Consider the following 23319-nt stretch of genomic DNA (forward strand, 5'->3'; position numbering starts at 1 on the left):
ATGCAGGAGAAGCTGGCTCACAACAGCAGGGAGAGGTCCCAGACCAGGGGTGGCGTGGCCTACATTAGGCCCCTCACTCATTTTGAGGAGTGTGCCATCGCACTGACTGGTGAGGACGTGGACCATGCCTGCGGTGACGGTGAGGTCAGTGTCGAACACCCTCGTGAGAATCCTGCACCACGTCATCCCTCTTTTAACCCAACTGTGAGTGCTCTCCCTCCTGCTTTTGACTCTGCTGCCATGCACCAATTACCTCTACCTTGGTTCACAGGGAGCTCTGCCAAGAGACCGACACCCTCAGCCAGACAGTCCCTCAGCTCCATCTATGTCCTCACCTCCAGCCCAGAGGATACCTCCTGCACTGAAGACTTGTCACAGCGCTTACCCACACCCTCCACCAGCGCAGAGACACACACCTCGATGAGACCTAGATCTAGAGCAGGCTCAGGTTCACACTCTGGTGGTCTGGACACCCTTGGCTCTGCGTGGAGATTATTGTTGTTTTCACACCCTCTGGCTCTTTCCCTTTGGAAAATTGCATGAAGTCCTGGAAGGATTCGTTTAATGAGCAGTCGCCTGATATAAACACTTCTTCCATTCCTGTAACTGCATACCAGTCGATAAGGTGGGAAAGTTTCATGGGGTCCCTCAACCCAGAGGTGGGAGTCACCCACACCCACTGCACAGGTTACCATGGTGTCACATTTGCCTCGTGGTGAACTTGTGACCTCAGACTGGTACCATCACTACAATTGCCTTTTTCCATTTCCGTGACATCACCTGACTTCGCCCCGGCCTCAGCTCATCTGCTGCTGAAACCCTCATACATGCCTTCGTTACCTCTAGAATTGACTATTCCAATGCACTCCTGACTGGTCTCCCATATCCTCTGTAAACCTGAGTTCATCCAAAATTCTGCTGCCCATGTATTAAGTCACACCAAGCCCTGTTCCCCCATCATCCCCTGCGCACACTGACCTACATTGGCTTCCAGTCAAGCAACATCATAATTTTAAAATCCTCATTCTCCTTTTCAATTCCCTCCAAGGCTGTAATCTCCTTCAGCCCCATAACTCTCCAAATAATCAGCATTGCTCTAATTCTGTCCTGTGCATCCCTGATTTTAATCGCTCTACCATTGGTGGCTGCATCTTCAGTTACCTAGAACTCAAGCTGCAGAATACTCTTGCTTCACCTTTCCATTTCCATGTCGCTGTCTTCCTTTGCCTCACTCCTGTAAAACCTACTGCTTTGACCAAGATTTTGGTCATCTGTCCTAATTTAGAAACCCTAGAAGCCATAGAAAAGCTAGGGCACAGAAAGAGGCCATTCAGCCCATCGTGTCTGCCCTGGCCGAAGAAAGGGAATAAAGAAGCTAGCCATTCCTTTTTAATCCCACTTCGCAGCACCTGATCCATAGCCTTGCAGGTGCATATCCAGGCACCTTTTAAATGAGTTGAGTGCTCCAGCCTCAACCACCAGTTTAGACATTCCATTAGAATTCCAGTTACCCACCCCCCTCTGGGTGAAAAAGTTTTTCCTAATATCCCCTCTAATCCTTCTACCAATCTCCTTAAATCGTGCCTCCTGGGAATTGACCTCTCTGCTAGGGGAAACAGGTCTTTACTGTCTGCCCTATCTAGGCCCCTCATAATCTTGTACACCTCAATCAGCTCACCCCTCAGCCTCCTCTGTTCTAAGGAAAACAACCCTAACCTAATCTTTCTTCATAGCTGCAATTTTCAAGCCCTGGCAACATTCTTGTAAATCTCCCCTGCATTCTCTCCAGAGAAACTATGTCCTTCCTGTAATGTGATGACCGGAACTGCACACAAAATTCCAGCTTTAGCCTAACCAGCGTTCTATACAGTAGCAGCATTACATCCCTGTTTTTGTATTCAATACCTCGTCCGATAAAGGAAAGCATTCCATATGTTTTCTTTACCACCGTATCCACCTGTCCTGCCACCTTCCAGTATATCTTCTTGTATTATAATATCTCTTTATGTTGCTCGGTGTCATATTTTGTTTAATGCTCCTGTGAAACATGTTGGGTTGTTTTATTACCTTGAAGGCACTATATAAATAGCTGCTTTTGTTACCTGCTAAATGTCTATCAAGACTCCAGAGCCAGTGTCTCCTCTCACTGGAACTGCCTGGAAGAGGATTCGAATCCTGCACCTATCGGCTCACAAGCAGGATTGCTACTGCTTGTACTAAAGAAAATAAATGGCAACAGTAAGCTGGAAGTGCAAGGTTAAAAATTTGGTGACCATTGGTAGATTTAGTTTACTCTCAGACCTGTGGCCATCCAGTAATGAGAAGCTACAGAAAAAAAGAATTAACCCCTTGAGTGCCATCTGATGCTGTGCAGATGAATGAACACTTTTGTCTGTGTAGCTACACCTCATTGGTTCAAACTCTCATTGGTAAATCTTCAGACCTTATTCCTTCTGTATATGGATTTCTCTCCCTGTCCATGCCATTGATTGGAACCTTGCCCCAGATATGCAGATGGTCAAATGCTCAGGTAACCAGCTCTTTAATGTGTTTCCAAGGGCTTGCGGGAGCCAAAAGGTATGGGATAAAATAATGAAACGTATCTAACCTGAAATCCTGCTGAGATAATTCTGGTCTCGCACTGTAAATCTGATAGAAAACCGGCAGAATCTCCCTCAGGAAATGACAGAGAACAAGGTTTACTGTGTGTAATGACTTGATGGAGCAGACAGGTTTCAACAAGAAACAGATAAACATTTTTACAGAGAGCTTTTTCAAGTGCTACATGCTTGATTAGGACTCCCAGCAGGAAGCCCCACTTCCTGGATTATCCATGCTTAGTGCTCATTGGTCGGAGCCTCCAAGAACATCACGTGACCCCTGATAGACAGAAGGAGAGGCTATACCTTCAGTTACTACATTTCCTCCCCCTTTAATTTTTTACAGTTTCTATTTACAGAGAATATTTGAATATCCAACAACACATGCATATATACAACTCAGGTGATTAAAGATTAAGTGCCTGAGGTACTTTCCTTATGCGGCTAGAGCAGAGTAGCTCTACCACTTGAGGTTCCTCAACAGGAGTGACAGGATCAGGAACTGGAGCATGAGACACATCATTAGAAAGTGGTAGTTCTGGGTTTGGCAACTCTACAGAGACATTGGGCATGTTTATTCTAGGTTGATCTGTCACTTCAGGAATTGATGGTTTGATGTTAATCACATGTGGAATAATAGATTGTTGGAATGTCTCTGAATCATGAATATGGTCCATGTGCTTATGAACAATTCTATCTTCCACTTGCACTTGGAAGGATAAGGGACCAGTCTGTTAGACAATTGTTCCAAGAACTCAACAATGTCCACTTCAGAAATTTTGCATGAATACTGTGTCATCTACACTGAACGTGCAAGCTTTGCTGTGAATATCCTGATTCAATTTTTGATTACACTGATTCTTCTCTATTTTCCCTTCTAAATTTGGAAACACTAGACTTAGCTTTGTACGTCAGTGGCATTTCATGGATAATTCAGACAATGATGAACCCAGAGTCAAATGAGGCATTGTACAATAATTGAGATGAAAGCAGGAAAGTTGAATTTCTAGACTACCTTCTGATAACCTCTTCATTCCAGACTTGAAAGTTTGCACAGCTCTTTTGGCCAAGCCATTTGCTGAGGGATGGTAAGGAGCTGCTTTAGTATGCCTGATTCCATTCAGATTCATGAATCTCTGAAAATCTGTACTGGTAAAGATGGTACCGTTATCAGAAACGATGATTTCCGGTAGGTCATGTATGCTAAAATAATGACACAGCTTCTCGATAGTTGTGCTCATTGTTGGTGATTTGACTTCATATCGATCCATCCATTTAGAATGTGCATCTGTGATCAACAAAAAATGGTACCTAAGAATGGTCCTACATAGTCGATTTGTAGTCTAACCCAAGATTGACCAGGCCATTCCCATGGATGCAGGGGAGGTGAAACAGGCAACTTCTGCTGTTGCTGACAATAGAGACAGTGCTTGACCATGCTTTCAATGTCACTGTCAATGTCTGGCCACCAGACATAGCTTCGTGCAAACATTTTTATCTCTGATATGCCTGGATGCACACAGTGAAGCTCTGTCAAGAGTGGTTCTCTTCCTTGTGAAGGGATGATGACTCTTGAAGCCCATAACATATGTAATAGTCGGAAGTAATTGGGAGTTAATTTGTTCAGCCGAAGTATCATGTCCAAGGTGACATATGGATGGTAGTTGATTCTAACAAGAGCAGCGTGCAATTAGTCTGAGGAGAGGAAGAGTCCACGTTATTGGCAACATAGTTGGATCCCGGTAAGATGACCATTCCATCTTGACAGCTTAACTCTGTTTTTCTGGCATGGAATGGTCTCATCTCTTCGGATCCAGGCAAATTTGACCATCCTTGCAAAACAAGGCCTCTGACTTTTGGATCTCTGTTCATCCAATTTCCAATTTGCTTCGCACACACATGTGAGGAATCCAAGAAATTCAGTTCAAGCACAACATCTTGTGGCACTGGAGCATGTACAATGCTATTTGATAACGGAAGATGACTGAATCCGTCCACATTTGCAATGTGTAAGCCCAGACATTACATAAAAGTATATCCAAGAGCAGATAATATCAGAGCTCAAGGTTGTGTTCTTTCAGATGCTATTAGTGGAGTGACCTCATCCTCACTAAATGAACCCGTTAATGGTTTCTGGTCCAAAACAATGGTGAAATGTTGTCCATGCAGATACTAGTGAAATTTCTTCACTCCGAACACAACCGATAAATCTTTCTTTTCTAGCTGGGAATAACCTTCCTTGGCTTTGGAGAGGGTTCTTGAGACATAACAAATGGCCCCTTCTGATCCATTTTCCATTCTATGTGATAGCATGGCTCCCACAAGAGTTAATACCAACTCTTTCAATGGGTCATAGTGTACCAATAAACATGACAAATGCAACAGTTTCTTCACTTTCACAAAGGCTTCTTCCTGTTGTAAATTCCACAACCAACAGTGATTCGTTTCTAACAGCGAATGTAACGGTGCCATCACAATTAATGTTAGACAAGAAGCGGCTACAGTAGTTGATCATACCCTGGAAGGACTTGAGTTTGGTTACATTGGATGGTGATGGTGCAGCTTTTATTGCCCGAACTTTCTCTTCTACTAGATGTAAACCCATGGTGACCCACCCAGTGACCCAAATAAGTGACTTCTGGTGCTTGAAATGTGCATTGTTCCTTCTTTAACTGTACGCTGGCTTCCATGAACTTTCTTAGCACCTCTTCCAGGTTGGCCAAGTGTCCAGTCTAGGTTGGCCCTGTGATCAGAACATCATCTATGTATACTACCACTCAGGGTAGTCCTGGCAAAAGCCTCTCCATTGTTCTCTGGAAGATAACGCATGCAGATGATATTCCAAAGGGTAGGCGAGTGCATTGACAAAGACCCTTGCGTGTGTTAATAGTCATATATTCTCTTGATGTGCTATCCAGTTCTAATTGTTGGTAGGCATGGCTCATATCGAATTTTGCATAAGACTTGCCTTCAGCCAGCTTTGCATATAAGTCATCTATCCTTGGAATGAGGTACTTGTCTAGTTTCACTGCCTTGTTTACATTCAAGTTATAGTCCCCGCAAATGTGTATGGTTTGGTCAGGCTCAGCCATTGGAATTATGGGTGCTGCCCATTCCAAGAATTGGACAGGTTGGATGATGCCCAGCTTTTCTAACGGGCACAGTTCTGCATCCACCTTCTCCTTCAACACATAAGGCATAGGTCTGGCCTTAAAGAAACAGGATGTCACCTGAGGATCAATATCTGTTGCCTATAAGACACTGGTACTGTGATGATGTCTTTGCCCTGAATAGATTCCACAGTGTATGTCTTTACTTTAGCGGTTGTCCACTCCAGGTTCAATGGCTGGATACCTTCATTTAGGTATTTGAGTGTGCGTTGTCCCATCACTGTAGTTGAAGCTGCTGTATCTTCCACAAGTATTAGTGGCTTCCCATTAACTTGGATCGTGACAGTGATAGTTTCGGTTTTTACAGCAGTTACGTTATACGGGGAAGAAATGTCGGTATTGGCAGCTTCAGGATCTGCTGTATTTTTTAATTCAGTCATGTTGGTTTGCTGCTTTATGGGCTGTTTCGACTTTACCCTACGTTGCTGTAACTACATGACCTTTGATCTTTCTTATGGCAGTACTGGCATTCTGCCTTCTCGCACCTACAGTTGTCCAGTCTGTGGTCACCTCCACATCTATAACAAATTAACCTTGGAGCTGCTGCTGACGTGTTTCCTGCTAGGCATTTTCATGTTTCTAACAGCAGACACTGCCTCTCGCTTCGATGCCGTGGGCCTAGTTTTCACGCCCCCCCTAGCGGTAGGTTCCCACCCCATATGAAGTATGGCGCCATGTTGTATGTGTTGTAAAGACTTACGAGTCTCTCGCAGCACTTTCCATGGAGAGGGAGATTTCTAGGGCGCTGAATAGCATCATCCTGAACTCCACAAACCAATCGATCCGGCAGCATATCATTTAGTGTGTCCCTGAAGTCGTAGTGTTCTGTCAACTGCTTCAGTTTCACTCCATAAGTTGTGGTGGACTCTCCCGGGGCCCTAGCTCTGGAATTAAATTTAAACTGCTGCATTATTATGGATGGCTTCGGCTGGAAATGCGTTTTCACGAGTTCCATTAATTCATTAAAGGACTTAGAATTGGCCGTCGGAGTCGATGAGATTATATGTCTTGCTACCACATATACACAAAAGGACTGCTTTCTGTTTTCCTTCCACAGTGATTTCATTCATTACGAAATAAAAACCAAGGCACTCTACATACCACCTCCAGTCTTCCATAGTTGCATCGTAAAGATTGATTCTGCCAAAGAGTGGCATGATTGGCGGGCAGTCTTTTCTTTTTTCTTAAGATTCAATGTACTAAGGTTAACAAGGTGAGGTGCAGTGCTGGAGCAATTTTACCCTCATCGTCAAATGTAATGACTTGACGAAGCAGACAGATTTCAACAAGAAACAGATAAACTTTATTACAGGGAGCTTCTTCAGGTGCTACATGCTCGATCAGGACTCTCATCAGGAAGACCCGGCCCCTCTTGGATTACTCGCACTTAGGGATCATTGGTCAGAGCCTCCCAGCACATCATGTGACCCCTGATAAGACAGCAGGAGAGGCTATACCTTCAGTTACTACACTATGAAACTGGTTTCCAAGGACCATAAAGATACAGTGAGACTTGCATGCAAGGCCATAAATGTTCTGTGATGATGCTGTGAGTCTTCCTAATAAGTAAATATAAAGTTATCATTTCAAAGTGGCAGCCAATAATTTTGGATAAAATACCAAGCTCCCAGTAGCATTGAGGCAGCCACTGATCCAAGTATTAGAGCCCAGAAAGTCTGCAGGGTTCTCTTATTCTCTCTTCATAACTTTAGTTAGCGATTAGGAGAATTCCTGGAGAAAAGGCAAAAATTATTGTGGAGATAGGAAGCAACCATGCAAAATATCTAGGCCTTGATGTTCTGGCCACCACTTGGCAATAAAAATAAAAGTAAGGTTAGGTTATGGCTTTCCCCTTTAACAACATTTTCACTTGAGATTTCCTAGGTTCCGATCACACCGCATGATTCTTTCCTTCCTGTACTTTCCATATAAATCTCTCAGGACTATAAAATTTCTTGTTCCCCCTTCTCAACCTTCCTCGCTCCAATGGGAGCAGATTTATCCATGACCTTTCTTCACAGCTCATTGAATCAAGACCAGTCATATCTTGAGTCATATCCTCTACAAATGTTTTGCAATCTCCTTCTCTTCTTGTAGGGATTACGACCTAAACCATCATACTTGGTCTGGGCTTAGCATTGCTGTCATAGTCCCACAAAGCTGCAAGGTTAAAGTTGAATATAATTGCGATTATAATGCTTTTCCCTTATAAACTTGGAGCAAATCAATTCAGGTGGTGTCCTGCAAAGAAAAATGTACCTAAGAAAAACTTACATATATATTGCAACTTTCATGACCAGCGGACATCTCAAAGCACTTCACATCCATTGAAGTACTTTTGAAGAGTAGACACTGTTGTAATGTAGGAAATGCAGCAGCCAATTTGCACACAGCAAGCTCCCAACAGTAATGTGATAATAATGAGATCGCCTTCATGATGCTGATTGACATATAAGTACTAACTAAGACACCCCGGATAACTCCCCTGCTCTCTCTTTGAAATAGTGTCAGGGATCTTTTACATTCGCCCAGGGGTAGATGAGGCTTTGGCTTAATATCGCATGTGAAAGACAGCATCTCCAATAGGGCAGCCTCCATTTTTATGCTTAATGCTTGGAGTGGGACTCAAACCCAAAACCTTCTGACTCAGAGGCAAGAGTGCTACCAACAGAGCTATGACTGGCGTCTGGCTATTTGAAAGACAAAAGGACTCAAAAGATTCAATAGCACATGATAAAAAACAACAGATTATGTGGTTAATAAATATATTTGTGTTCTGTACCAATAGATTACTTGTAACTCACAGGTGGCAAGGTAAGAGGCAACTCCACAGCTTTTTTCTTAAGGTTCTGGGAATTGACTGGTCCCGATAGAGTATGTGATGGATAGTATCACAACCAATATATCTTGTTCGAACCCAGGGGCTGGGGTTCACGGTGGGGGGGTGGGGGGTGGGTGCAGGGGGCGTATTGCTTGCACTCCTGATGCAAGAGTCGGCAGGCAGTTGATGCACCTAAAAGAAGCCCACCCTGCAGCCACAGCTCACTGCCGGTGGGCTATCCAGCACAAAGCCCCTCAGCGGGAGGAAGTCCCACCCTCGAGAGCAGCTGGCCAATCTGATTGGCCGGCAGCTCCGGCAGTGCCAGCAGTGCCAGAGCTCGGTAGTGGGTGCTGCTGGGATTGCAAGGAGGCCCATGAGGAAGAGCAATGGCGTCTAGAGTGAGGTAAGAGCTGGACTTATAGGGCGGGGAGGAATCTGGCAACCTATGGAGGGGCGTGAGGGGGGTGGGGGGGGTGTGGGTTTTGGAGTCCTGGTGGGGAAGGAACGAAGTGGGGAGGTGCACACGGTATCCCCGCCCCCCCACCCCCTACCCCCCCAAGGTCATAATCACCACTTCTTAAGCAGTTTGTGTAAAAAATAATGGCCTGCCCACTCTTGCCTTCCGGCCCCCAACAACTGTACTATGGTGTGAGCAGAGCATTATCTGGTTCAATTGGCTTGGTGACTAGTTCAATTGACCCTAAATCCTTTATTTAAAAATGGCGAGCAGGCTGCTGATTTTGGTCCCTGCCCAACTACCATGTTATAGGGGACAGCTTGGGGTGGGCAGGAATGTGGTGGCCTCATATCAAACCAGACCTGGCGGGTTGTAGGGGGGTGGGCGGGGGTCATAAAATCCAGCCCCAGGCCATTTTGTTAAAGAGATGATCCTTACACCAGGACAATAACAGGACAAAAAAAGCCCGGATGGATAAAGGAGGTAGAAGTTAAGAAACAACACAGGAACAGACCCAAGAAAAACTCAGCTTCCCAGTCCGAACCTTTTAAAATACTTCCCCTGAAGGACAATGGTGCACATTTGCTACTCCCTTGCTTGGGAATATATCTCATTGTTCATAGATGTGCCGGATCCATGGCATAATGCTATAAGTCGTACTGTATGCATTTATATGAAACCTGTGGATGACCCCTTGGTTTGTGTTAGTCTCAGCCTGGACACGTCCTTCCCTATAACCCTCTGCGATATCTGCACTCCTCCAATTCTGACCTCTTGAGGATCCCCAGTTTTATTCGCCCCATTTTTGCTGGCTGTGCTATCAGCTGCCTGGGGTCCTGCGCCAGAATTCCTTCCCTCTCTGCCTCTTTGGCTCTCTCTCCTCCTTTAAGACCCTCCTTAAAACCTACCCCTTTGACCAAGCTATTAATCAGCTGCCCGAATATCTCCTTAAGTGACTTGGTGTCAATTTTATTTTTGATGCCAACCCAGTGAAGTACGTTAATACATTTTACTATGCTGAAGGTGCCACATAAATGCAAGTTGTTGATATTGCTTTCCGGCTGATATTTTGTTGTGCACATCTAAAAAGCACAATGCCAGCAAATGTGTCCTTTCTGTTTGGTTCCTTTTGCCATGGGTCATTCAGATCGAAGAATCCTACCATTAACGTACACATACGAACATATGAACCAGGAGCAGGAGTAGGTCACCTGGCCCCTCGAGCCTGCTCTGCCATTCAATAAGATCATGGTTGATCTCATTTTAACCTCAACTTCACATTCCTGCCTTCCCCCAATAACCTTTCACCACCCTCCCCCCCTTATCAAGAATCTAAATACCTCTGCCTTACAGATATTCAAAGACTCTGCCTCAACCTCCTTTTGAGGAAGAGTTCCAAAGTGTCACAACCCTCTGTGAGGAAGAAACTTTTCCTCTTCTCTGTCTTAAATGGATGACCCCTTATTTTTAAAACAGTGACCCCTAGTTCTAGATTCTCCCACAAGAGGAACCATCTTTTCCACATCCACCCTGTCAAGTCCTCTAACGATCTTATATGTTTCACTCAAGTTGGCTCTCACTCTTCTAAATTCCCTTTAACTGATTGGCGAGTGAACCGTGCGTTGTTGACATTCTTGCATTCAACAGGAGGCAGCCAGCGCAAAATTGGTCAGGTGGGTGTCAGACGTGGGCCTACTGGCAGGAGAGAGGAGGCTAAGACGATGGGGAAGGGAGGCGAGTGAAGGGGAGGGAAAGGACGGGGGCTGGTGGTGAACGTGGGTGTGGCATGCAAAGGTCGGAGGGGGAGGGTGGGTGGGTGGTGTGCAAGAGTTGTGAACAGGTGTGGGAGGATGAGTGGTGGTGAGATTGAGGGGGTGATGGTGTGAGATTATGGGGCTGCGGACCTGACAAGTATACACTGGCAGCTCAGTCTACAGCCATCTGGCTGTGCAGGTTGGGAGACTATCAAAGAGCCTTTCTTTCATGACTGGGTTTAAGCCGTTGCTTCATCTTCACTGAAGTTGCTCACATGTGTCAGACTGTCAAGGTTTGAAGTGTTGTTGCAGGAAATGTGTTGAGTTGTAAGCCATTCTTTTTCTGGGTCAAGCTTACAATTGTTATATCTTTTGCTTTTGCATGAGTACATTGATGTCAAAATGCTTTTATATAAATTAACTGACTAAAACAACGCCACAAATCATTTTGGTCTGTTACAGCACACCTGTTTGTCTTCTTGTTTGTCTCAAAAAGAGCCCAAGTCAAGGTTTCAAAATATTGTTCTTTTCAATCAGATCTTTCGGCCCAAAGACAGGGCTGGATTTAAGACAGACTGTCGCAGTGGAAAACATGACTCATGCCTTCTCTTAACCTCACACAGCAGAAAATGCATTAAGCATTGTGAGCGACGCCCTCCCTCCCATCAGCGCCATATAAAGCGACCACCATTATTAGATTAGGTTTGGTACTTGTTTGACCGGCGCAGACTCGATGGGCCGAAGGGCCTTTTTCTGTGCTGTAGACCTCTACGACTCTATGACCAACTATAGATGTTAGCTGCTGGTTTATTTCTTCTGGATGTTGTGATCCTACACATTTTTGATGCTTTCCATCGTTGTTTCAAGTTTCAAAATTTTACTGGGAGTGGTGTGGCCTGTGTGTTTTTTTTCCTGAATTCTGGAATTTGGCACAGAGTAACTGCTCCCAGGCATGGGTGCACTGGTAGGCCTTCCGCTTGGAATTGAGTATGACTGGAAGAATATCTGTGCTCCTCCAACTGCATTTGTTATTGTTCATTGCCCTGCATGGCCTAACATAGCGGAGTGATGAAAACTGGGGATATTCCAGAGGCTAGAAGTAGAGGGGCACAGCAATCTTGGAGGGCCTGAGATGATTGCAGAAATAAGGAGGGGGTAAAGCCATGGAGGGATTTGAAGACAAGGGGAAGATCACTTTAAAATCGAGGCCTTTCCATGCAAGGGAACTTGATAGAATGGAGGGGCAGATGTTTCTCTGTCCTTTTATTATATAAATAAAACAGCACATGGGTGCTGATGTGTTGCTGTGTTTATGTTAGATCTGATCAGACAAAAAGACATTAGTGTTTTTCCTTCCTGCTGTTATGTAGTAAGGTCGATGAGTTGTACAGATTTGTTTGATTAGGAAAAAGAGTAGCCAAATTACTTTAATTGGCTGTTATTGGAGTTTCATCGGCATTTGCAAAGAGCCGGGCCCCAAACTTGGAACCTGAAAAACTGCCAAGAAGGGAAATGGGATGCCTTTGATGCCAGGTGTCTTTTGAAGGATTCTAGGCACACACTGGAGGGATTTCAGACCCAACGCTGAAGTAAGAAAAATCACAAAACAGCCTCCGGTTTAATTCATCATCTGCAACAGAAGGCTCAGCTGGCAAGGCCATGTCAGCCAACTTCTGCTATCGTGGCCTACCCATCAGGTCATGCTGTGGGTTCCTACCAGTCGTACAGGAAGAAGGCAACCCAAAATCAACTGGCGCCAGGCTGTCGGTAGAGATTTCCAGCTGGTCAACAGATGCTGGAGTGACGCAAGAACATTGGCTGTGGACAGGAGAGAATGGAGAGCTTTGTCTGCCTCATGCGAAGGAGCTACTGAGTCGAAGTAAGCAAGGTTCCAAAACTGGCAACGAGGTAAATGACTGATCAAACAGTTTAGGAATGGTTCATCAAGGGATGGATGTTGTCCAGGACGCTGGGAGAACATCCCTCCTCTCCATCAAATAGTCCATCCAGTAGGGTAGATGGGGCACACCTGAAAGATGGCACCTCTGAAATGCAGCACTAGCATATCAGCCAAATGGTACCTCATGCCATTGTTAGCATACTATTCAATCATGGTGGGCCTTCACTTCAACATCTGCACAAGTTCCGATTTCCACTCTTTCCCCAACACAGCCCCAGGATGCTGAGGTTGACTATTGAAACCCTATAACCCTACCTGGCTGAGGTCAGCTAGTTGAGCACTGAGAACGTAAGCACAGCCGCTGTATTGGACCATTTGGCCCTTTGAATTGCTCCGCCATTCGATAAGACATTGACTGATCTGCTGCCTTAATTCCACTTTCCTGCACTACGCCCATATCCGTTTATTCCCTTAATATCCAAAAACCTATCAATCTTTGTCTTGAATATACTCAAAGACTGAGCACCCTGGGCTGGAGAACTCCAAAGATTCACGACCCTTTGAGTGAAGAAATTTCCACTCACCTCAGTCTTAATTAGTCGACAGCTTATTCCGAGACTGTAACTCTATGTTCTAGACTCCGCAGCCAGGGAAAACATTTTCTCAGCATCCACCCCCGTTGATCCCCCTTAAGAATTCTACAGGCAGAATTTTGCCCTTGTCGGGCGGGCTCAGTGGGCGGGCCTGGGAGCAGTCGGGAAGCCGAACACAGCCCGCAATCAGGGCCCCGACCACCGTTTCACCCTGGCTGGCCAATTAACGGCCAGTCGGCGTGAATTACGCACTGCTGCGCTGCCTGGGTGGGGGCGGGAGGAGTGCGAGCGCTGAAGTTCGCATGTGCTCATGGGCGCGCGCAGTGAAAGCTCCCTGAGGCACAGAGCTGCCTCGGGGAGCGGAAGATTTTTATCGATATAAATAAAGAATTTTAAAATAATGAAAACATGTCCCCCCTCATGTTGCTCTGTCGCAAGAGCAGGAACGTCCGCAAAAAAAGTTTTTATTTTCTATTAATCGCTGGTCAAAACCTCATCCCGCCAAAAATGCTAAAGGCCGCTTGGCCTTTCTGCCCGCCCGCCAGCCGACTGAAACATCGCACGAGTGCGCGATGACGTTGGGACTCTCGTCCGACATCATCGCGCGTCACTTTACGCTCATTCAGGTCGGGCCCGCCTGACGAGCGCAATATTCTGCCCAAAATGTTTCAATTAGATAACCAGGGGCTTTACAGGAAATTCTGTGACACTTGATATGCTAAGAAGAGGAGATAATTCTGTGCCAATCGCACGTGTTGGTGAGGCTTTTAATACAACTGTTCTTATTTTTGGTTAGCATGAATTCTGCCTCCATTGGGCAATGAAATTATCCCCACATTAGGCTGGACTAGGAACTATTCACTTTCACCGTTGCAAAGCTGAATTGTGTGTTGTAGTTCTGTGCAGTCAGTCAGTCATGTGTCATGAAAGGTGCAGCTTACAGTATGTTTAATGGATAACCCAGTGGATTTCCATCAATCTTGATGTGGCTCAGAAAGACACTATTCGGCACTTGATAAATTGCAGGGCACCCCACCTCGCATCCGCAGGGCAGATAAATCAAGTCTCTTGATTGCTCAACCTTATGTCCTTCACTTTATTTTTAACGCATGGATCTGAGCTGCACTATTAAAAGCCCTGACGTTTATCACTGTCACGCTATATTCTCCTCGCCCAAAATAGCACAAGCTAAAATTAACTGTGCTATAAATCGCAGGTGTAAATGTAAATAATGACCGTTTTGACCAGAAGCTGCTCGTTCCTTTTGTTCAAGCTTCAGCTTCTTTAATAGGGCAATATTTTGATAAGGCTAAACTTGACATCAGTAAAATCTTCAGCTGGTTAACTTCAACAGCATTTAAATATGTGCACTCCTTTACCACCTTCTCATTTGCGAAATGACCTTGTATTCGCCTCTCATTTTGCACATCCTGTGGTCGATGTCAACTGTTGTTTTCTGAATGGCTTTCACGCTTGCTGTTCTTCAGCGTTAGCATCACTTGTATCGTCAACTCAACGCCGCACGCTCACCGATCTTCAGGAATGGAATAAAGGGACCCATGAATCATTAGGTCGGGGGGGGTTTGAGATGCACATTCATCTATGTTGAACATTTCTCCTATATAAATATATATGCAAACAACGGATTACCTATTCATTTTCATTTTGCAGGTCAAGATCTGTTAAAATTACTTATTTCCCTTACTCCTAGATCCTGCCTTCTACATCATCATCTGAGGTCACCCATTTAAGGTAGAGATGAGGAGAATTTTTTTCTCCCAGAGGGTTGAGAGTCTTTGGAACTCTCTTCCTCAGAAGGCAGTGGAAGCAGAGTCTTTGAATAATTTTAAAGCAGGGGTAGATAGATTCTTGATAAGCAAGGGGGTGAAAGGTTATAGGGGGGTAGGTGGGAATGTGGAGCTGAGGTTACAATCAGATCAGGCATGATCTTATTGAATGGTGGAGCAGGCTCGAGGGACCAAGTGGCCTACTCTTGCTCCTAATTCATATGTTTGTATGTAACTGGATTCTGGGAACCAAATGAGAATGGACTAAATGGGGCTTAAAACTGTTTCTGATTTTCTTTCTCTCCCTGTGGGACAGTGCCTGGCATCTACTCAACAACTATTTGCAGTGGCATTGCCAAGACTATGAGGTACTTGAAGTGAATCGGAGGCATGATCTTGTGTCTATTTTTCTGTAACTTTCATGTTAGTTCTTCAAAGTAACTAAGTACTTCCCTGCCCTCCATTCATACAATTATTCTTTGGTAATTGACCATCATTGCTCAGTAGGAGACAATGATTGTGATGTAATCATTAATGCTTCAACAACAACTTTTCATTTCCTTAGCAACTTCAATGTCATAAAATGTTCCAAGGTGCTTCACAGGAGCGTAATCTGACAAAAATTGACATTGAGCCAAAGAAGTAAACATTATGACAAGGTGAAGGAAAATAATTTTAAGAAAGGTCTTCAAGGAGGAGAGAGAGAGTTAGAGAAGTTTTGGGAGGGAATTTCACAGATTAGGGCCCAGGTGACTGATGGGGTGGTGAAGGAAGTGGGAGCGCACAAAAGGGTGGAATTGGAAGATCATAGATCATGGAGGGTTGGAGATTATGGAGCTAGGGAGAGGTGAGGCCATGGAGGGAGTTGAACCCAAGGATAAGAATTTTAAAATTGAAGCATTAGTGAACTGGAAAGTAGGTCAAGCAAGATCATATGCCAGTGATATGGGGTGTGCTACTCTTAATATCCTATCAACATGTAAATAGTATTGAAATATTGGAAAAATTGCAGTGATTCATGAACAGTCAAATCAAGAGCTTCATAACTCCCAATGAGATTACTATCTTATAATTCGATTTTAACTACTCTTCTACAGATGGACATTTTAAAGCATGCAAAATAGAGTCTCCTGAGTCTGAATTAGCACAAATACACAAAGAATATCTTGTGTATGTTTATCACAGATGATATTATATGGACACCTGCCTCCTTGCCTTGCTCCATAGGTGTGTCCCTCAAGCTATATATAACCAATTGTTTCCCTAATGGAGAGAGATGCCTATAGTCCTTTGTGGACTGAGGGTAATTACCTATATATAATATACATTACCTATATATCATACATATGGGTAATGGAGATGTTGTTAATTAATTCTTCACTTAAAGATGCACCTCATCGTGGAAAGGAAGAGTGTTTGGCAAACGAGTGTTTGTGAAAGAAGACTACAAAGACTAGAAAGAGATTGGATGACATTTGGTTTTAAGCAAACTTAAAATAGGTGGGATTTTAAGAAGTGAAAGAGGCAGTAATGCTCTGGTTCTTTATTGAACACTGAGTTGATATTTTGGTTGCCATCAAGCGAGAGAGTGAAATTGGAGTCAGTGAAAGAGTGTGAGTAATTGTGCAACTCATTCTCCTGTTGATTTTCCAAAATGATTTCTATTTTTATTTCTTTGAACAGTGGTGTAATTTACACTGAAGTTCACCATCATCTCACAATAGAATGTAACAGATGCGTATCTCTTCTGGCGAGCCTCTCCTCACAAGCAAAAGATCTGCCAAGCTCTGCTTCCTCCATGATGAGGAGCACTTGTAAGTGAAAAATTAATTAGCCAATGTACCTTGACCATCCATTTGTATAAGCCATGTTACAGAAGGAAGACAAATACAGTATTTACAGCCGGAATTTTACATCCCACAGGCAAGTGGGTGCTTGACCTACCTACACAGGCGTAAGATTGTGCGAGATGACGTTGGTAGAGCGTCCCGACATCATCGCGCGCTCGCGTGATACTTCGTTCGATGGGCACGCACAAAAGTCGGAAGAGCGCCCGCGGGCAATTAGGCCCATTAATAGCCAAATTGAAAGCAATTTTTCATGGATGGGCCAATCGGCCAGGGGAGCTTTGCATTTTTGATGAAACCTCATCCAAGGGCGGGATGAAATCTCCGTTAGGATTTAAAATAAAAAAAAGTATCTGGGGACTTTTTTTTTAAATGAGGTCTGCTTTCAGGTGCTTGATTGCATGGACGTGGACATTTTTTTGCAGCATTTTTGTGCTTTATTTTATTATTTGGAAGTCTGCAGCTCCCTGGGGCATCTGTCTCCCTTCAGGGAGCTCAATGGAAGCGCTCGCCAGCACCCGCGTTGACATCAATGCCCGCCCTCTTCCCTCCCCCACTACCAATGCTGAACCTTTCTCCGGGTACCTTTCACACTGGCTGGCCGTTAATTGGGTTTTACATCCACTTCCAGCTACACCGAGGGTGAAAATCAGGCCTATAAATTTTGATAAAGAGTTATGTTATGGTTGAAAGGCTAACTGTGTTTCTCTCTCCACAGATGCTGCCAGACCTGCTGAGTTTTTCCAGCATTTTCTGTTCTTATTTCAGATTTCCAGCATTCTCAGTATTTTGCCATTATTACAGTATTTATACTCTTCGTTTTGAACAGTATGCTGAACGCTGGTCTAGAAGCACCTTCTTAACTGAGTTTCAACAATTACTTTAGGATGGTATAAAATACTTACACTGGCATTTGTTCCACGAGAAGTTGTGTTGGAAATGCAGATCCCAGGTGGCTTAAGATAATATAGCAATTTGCACGTGATTTTTCACCAAAATTATCAACAGGCTCATTTCCCCTCCATTCTGTTATAAGTGTGTGCTGTAAGTACATTGTAATAAATGAAAGGAAAATTAAATTGTTTTCTTCTTGTACTGTGTGTGTGCGACTTTGAACAGAATCCACCGTTAAGGCCTCAACTGTCTGAGGATACGTCCCAATCGAGAAACTGGGTGGTGTTGCTGTTGGATTAGGTGGCGCTGAATTTGATGAGTGCGTCGTTGAGAAGGACCGCAGCCACTTAATCTGTGGTTTGGCGGTTTTCCTGAGCCAATGTAGCAGCAAGTCAACCCTCTGTGCCCCTCTAATTTCAGTCATTCCAATTGACGCAAGTGAGTATAATTTTGCAGATTCCAACAGATTTCCCTGGGGGGAGCTGAGTCAAAATGCTGACGTAGCGAGGAAAAAAATGGAGCAATCAAGCTTGTTTGCTAGCTCAGTGGAGATCTGAGGAGTGATCGGTGACACTTTTCTCAAGAGAATAATGACTACGTAGAGTTATTGCAAGGCAGCCTTGCAATCTGTAGGCGCCAGATAATTATTGCAAACTGTAACACTGAGGTTTTCAAAGCTCTTGCCTGTAAATCCAGATTAAATATCGGTTGTGAAATCACATTATTCTAATGTTAAAAGGAAAGCAACAAGGACCTATTCAGTTTGGAGTATGTTTTAGTGGCGGTGTGCCTGTCAGATCCATTCCATTTCATTCTGCAATGTTATTTGCCTAGAACATTTAATGAATGTGGTGCATTGCCACCAATTCATCAAAAAAATTAATCTGTGTCTGATGAATTTAATGTCCAATATAAATGTTATATTAGCTAATATCTCAGCAATGATAGATGGGAACGTAGGAATTACAAGCTGAATAAAGGCCAAAGTCCATCTCCTACCATTCTGGGCACCATAGTGTCGTGGTAATGTTACTAGGCTAGTGATCTAGACAAATGCTTCAGAAACATTAATTCAAAATCTACCATGGCAGATGGAGGAACTTAATTTCAATTAATTAATCTGGAATATAATGCTAGTCTCTTAACAAAGATCATGAGCTGGATTTAACAGGGGGCTTGGGTGGTTGGGGTGGCGGGGGGTCCCTGCTCATCCGAAGGCAAACGTCGGGAGTAAACTTGTCCCGCAGGTATTTAAGGTAGAATATCTGTGCAGGAAGTCCTGCCTCAGAGAATTGCTGGTCAATAAAATGGCTGGCAGCTCTCTAGTCCCAACAGCGCCACTGGGTGCAGTGGCCACTGCTGGGACTACGACAGTCCCCAGTGCTGAAGAGCCAGAGCTGGAGTGCAAGGTAAAGGGGTAGTGGTGGGCTCTCCGATGGGCCCAGGAGGCACCCCTTCTTTGCCTGCCTGCCTCCAGCCTATGCAGTGAGAACCACTGGGCTGGACGCTTGTATTGGGCCTCTCTGTCCACTGGCTAAATCCAAGTGGTAGTGGGATGAGGCCATTAATTGGTGCCTTAACAGCCTCAATTGGCCCATGAGTGAGCTGCTTGCTGTCTCCCTTGCCTCTTGTAAAATTACAGCAGGGGCAGACACCGTACCCTGGCAATTTTATGGGCTCCCTCAACAACCTGCAAAGCTGCCATCAGGGACCCTAAAATCCAACCTCAAAGTACTGGATGTCAAAGATCCCATTTGGGAGAAGAGCCTCTACTGCACTGGGAACGTCAGCCTAGATCATGCATTATGTCTCTGGAACGGGATTTGAACCCAGAACCTTCTGAATCTGAGGGCAGAGACCAATGAGCCACAGCTGACAGCTCCTTTCATTTGCATATAAAATGAGGGTGAGGGGAAAATTCGGCAGGCTCAAGGGCAAAGGTCCTGGACTTGTGCTGGAATATGTCTCCACCCTTCTGTGAGGTTACAAAAGACTTTCGAAACTAACGTAAACCTGAACTGTCAGATCCCATGAAACTACTTCAAAGAACAGCAAGGTGTCTTGGCCAATAGGCATCCCTCAGCCAATCTGAATAAGCAGATTATCTGGTGATTATCACAATCTTTCTAACAGGAGAAAGTTGTGCACCAGCTCCACCAGCCAGGTAAAGGTATCAAGCAAAGGAAGCGATTGATGCACTCGGCTTTGCAAGTTGCACCAAAACGGCAGTGCAACTTAGATGGGCTGAATGGCCTTCTGCTTCAGCTCCTTCCGTTTTCTTAGGATTTTATTATAGCTGTTAGTTCTGCTAGTGACGGCTTTACAATGTACAGAACATTCAAGAGGCCGTTCTTTGGGAGCTTGGATAAAAAAGCAAGTTGAATGTCCCACTCAGGCATTCCAGAATTTGACACTGACCAGTTACAACTGAAAGAAACACTGTAAGCAGATAAATGGACTCTCTCTCGTGTGGAAGCATCAACTAATAGCTGCACACAAACATCTTGATGTTCAAGCCGATGGATAAGAAAATAAAGCACAAAGCAGAGACAATCCAAGCATCTGACAAAACAAACTTCCTTTTATCTCTTTCTCCTTTTTGCCAAAATTCTAGGAAGAGTTCAGAGAAATGTCTCTGTTTTTCACTCTCTAATACAACTCAGAGTGTACACGCTGTCCATTTCTATCTCCTTAATGCCTCCCTTATGCTTCCCTTTCTTGTTACAAATAAAAGATACTGTGGACAAGCAGCTGCCCTCCGCAAAGTGGCACAATGCCAAACTGTCTACCACACCATATAACAGCACAAACAACTTGCCTTTTTTAGCCCTTTTGACATAGTAAAATGTCCCAAAGTGCTTCACTAGGAGTGTTGTCAAACAACATTTGACACTAAGCCTCATAAGGAGATATTAGAGCACTGAACCAAAGCTTGGTCAAAGAGGTAGGTTTTAAAAGGCATCTTAAAAGAAAGTTGGGGGAGGTGGGGGCGGTGGGGGGGGTAGACAGAGAGGTTGAGGAAGAGAATTCCAGAGCCTAGGGTCTTGGCAGCTGACAATACGGCTGCCATTGGTGGAATGATGAAAATTAGGGAAGTGCAAGCGGTCCGAATTGGAGGAGCATAGAAATCTCAGAGGGCGGGAGGGCTTAAGGCTAGATAGGGACCTGAAATCGAGGATGACAATTTTACCTTTTAACTCAGAGACAAGCTACCATTCAGCCATGGCTGACACATTCTAAACTCCAGCATTGACTCTTTCAATGGCACAATGTATAAACGTGGCAGCCAATGGGGCATCATGCCATTTGGTTTGAGCTGCCCCAAGTTTTTGATTCCTATGAAATAACTCATTTCAATTGATCTTGTTCCTTCTGGGTGGGGGGAAGGGCAAAATCAGCCCAGGGTCCACCTTCTGCTTGCTTGCTACCAGTGACTCCAGCTAGCAGGTGCATGAGTGTGGACACGTTGGCCTGGATTTTCATCCTCGAGGTGGGCAGGGGGAGTCGGGGAGATTCCCGGTTCATCCCGCCCACCTTGGGTGAAAGTGCCTGCAGAGGTGGGATCTTCACTGCTCTTGGGCCAGCTGACCCGGGAAGAAGTGAGGAGTAGATTATTCAAAAGGCTCACCTCGGTATTGTGGGACTTTATCCCAGTTAAAATTAAAAACACAAAGGCCCTGCATCATTCACCCCTCACACCCCCTTCACCCTCCAAACACTACCCATGACCCATCCATGCCAGCTGATGCCTCCCACCCACCCCATGCCCCCTATGCCCCTCTACTCACCCCCTATGCCAAGCTGTGGCACTTCCATGCCCATTGACCCACTGTACACTTTCTAGAATCAAAGAACCCTATAATGTATGCAGTATGTGTTTTTTTTAAAAAAAAGCTTTTCAAAAAGTAATTCATTGATAACTTTCTCCGATATCTGAAAAAAAAACTGCACTGCCAATTAATGAAAGTGTCAAACATACAGGCTCTTTAAAGTCTCAAAGACCATAAACCACAGATCCTTGAAACCACTTAGCTTCTGCAAACAAACATTGTGAAATTGACAGCAGAGATCAGAGAACCTGAGCTGTTGATCAAACAATGTTTCCTCTAGGAAGCAGGTGTTTTCATATTCCAATAGCTGTTTGGGCACTCAGACAAGCATACAAAATGAGAGGGGTTATAACTTGGCATGGGGAGCATGAAGTGCCATGGAGGGTGGATGGGGGTGTAGCTCAGCAAAGGGGGCATGAGGGGGACCTTTTGAACTTATCTTTTAGAAGTCCCCTCATGCAGACTCCTCTGTGAGACCATTGAAAGCTGTGGAGGAGTAGGAAATGCCGATCTTTGCAATGGAGCCAGCCAGGTCAAGGGTGCTGGATGCGGGCTTTTGACAGGAACAAGTCCACACCTTTAAAGACATCCCTGAAAATCGCACAGCCTGGGGATGAGGCACTCAAGGGCCTCATCCTGCCACCACTGGTATTCAACCAGCGGAGTGTGGGGACCTTGCCATGTGGCAAGCTCAAAAAGTGAAACCTTATCAGGTTTGATTGTGGGTTCCCAAGGGAAATCCCCTGTGGTCAGACAAACAGTGCCTGATTGAGGGATCCAGCTTCAGAAAGGGGGTGGGGTCCACTGTGAGCCACACCTTACCCTTGCTGCTGAACCCCCTACATGCTCTACCCATCTCCCATCCTGCTCTAGTCTTCAATTATTCAACTGTTCGGTGTTTGATTATGTGTGTCTGGTATTGGTTCTCTGTTCTCTGTGTGTGATTAGTTCATCTTGGGTGTGATGACAGAAAAAGAAACAAAGCTGTAGGCAAGTAGCTGGAAGCAGAGGAGCAGACATTTTAAAGCATTGATTAAAACTCCTGTTGCATACATATAACCTGGAATGTATCATCTCTATATATCTCTGAAGTACAATAGACAACACCCACGACTCCATCTCACCCTCACTCACCTGTGGTGTGGGTCCCTTACTGATCCTGGGGCTCTGGTGGGTGCATTACCAGCAGAAACCACTACTGCCTGCAACAGACAGCTGCTGGCATCTGACTGGCTGGCAGCTCTCATGGGGACCGGATTTCTGCCCCAGGGCTTTTTGATCTGGGGAAGGCCTGCTGCTGGCCAATCAAATCCCTGATCACCACTCAATATGGTGGGCCTTCCCTAACGGAGGTAAAGAGGAGCTATCATTGGCTCTTTATCTGGTGACGAGACAACCGTCACCTGGATTAAATACGTCCCTGATGAGTGCTAGGTTAGGTGACAGTGGCTGATATAGGAGGGCAGCCTTTGCATGTTAACTATACCCTAGTCAACATCTTCAGTACAGGGATAGAGAAAACGGGCAAATGAAAATATAATTCAATGCTGAAAATAATATTCTCTCAATATCCTGTGCTGCTAGAGTGCCATGCAATATGCTTATATGTTATGTTAGTAAGGGGCTAAACATAACGTTATTCAACTTGGATACATTTAGCGGCAAC

General features: G+C 44.8%; 1 long non-coding RNA gene across 1 annotated transcript in view; it reads right to left on the reverse strand.

Annotated features, from left to right (window-relative positions):
- Positions 1–14715: 14715 nt before the first annotated feature.
- LOC121288123 overlaps positions 14716–23319 on the reverse strand; it is a 30484-nt gene continuing 21880 nt past the window's right edge. The window contains exon 2 of the long non-coding RNA XR_005945311.1: positions 14716–14829. This is a non-coding gene — a long non-coding RNA (uncharacterized LOC121288123). The remainder of the gene's footprint in view (positions 14830–23319) is intronic.

The sequence above is a fragment of the Carcharodon carcharias genome, chromosome 15 (genome assembly GCF_017639515.1).
Source record: "Carcharodon carcharias isolate sCarCar2 chromosome 15, sCarCar2.pri, whole genome shotgun sequence".
In the NCBI taxonomy this organism is placed as follows: domain Eukaryota; kingdom Metazoa; phylum Chordata; class Chondrichthyes; order Lamniformes; family Lamnidae; genus Carcharodon; species Carcharodon carcharias.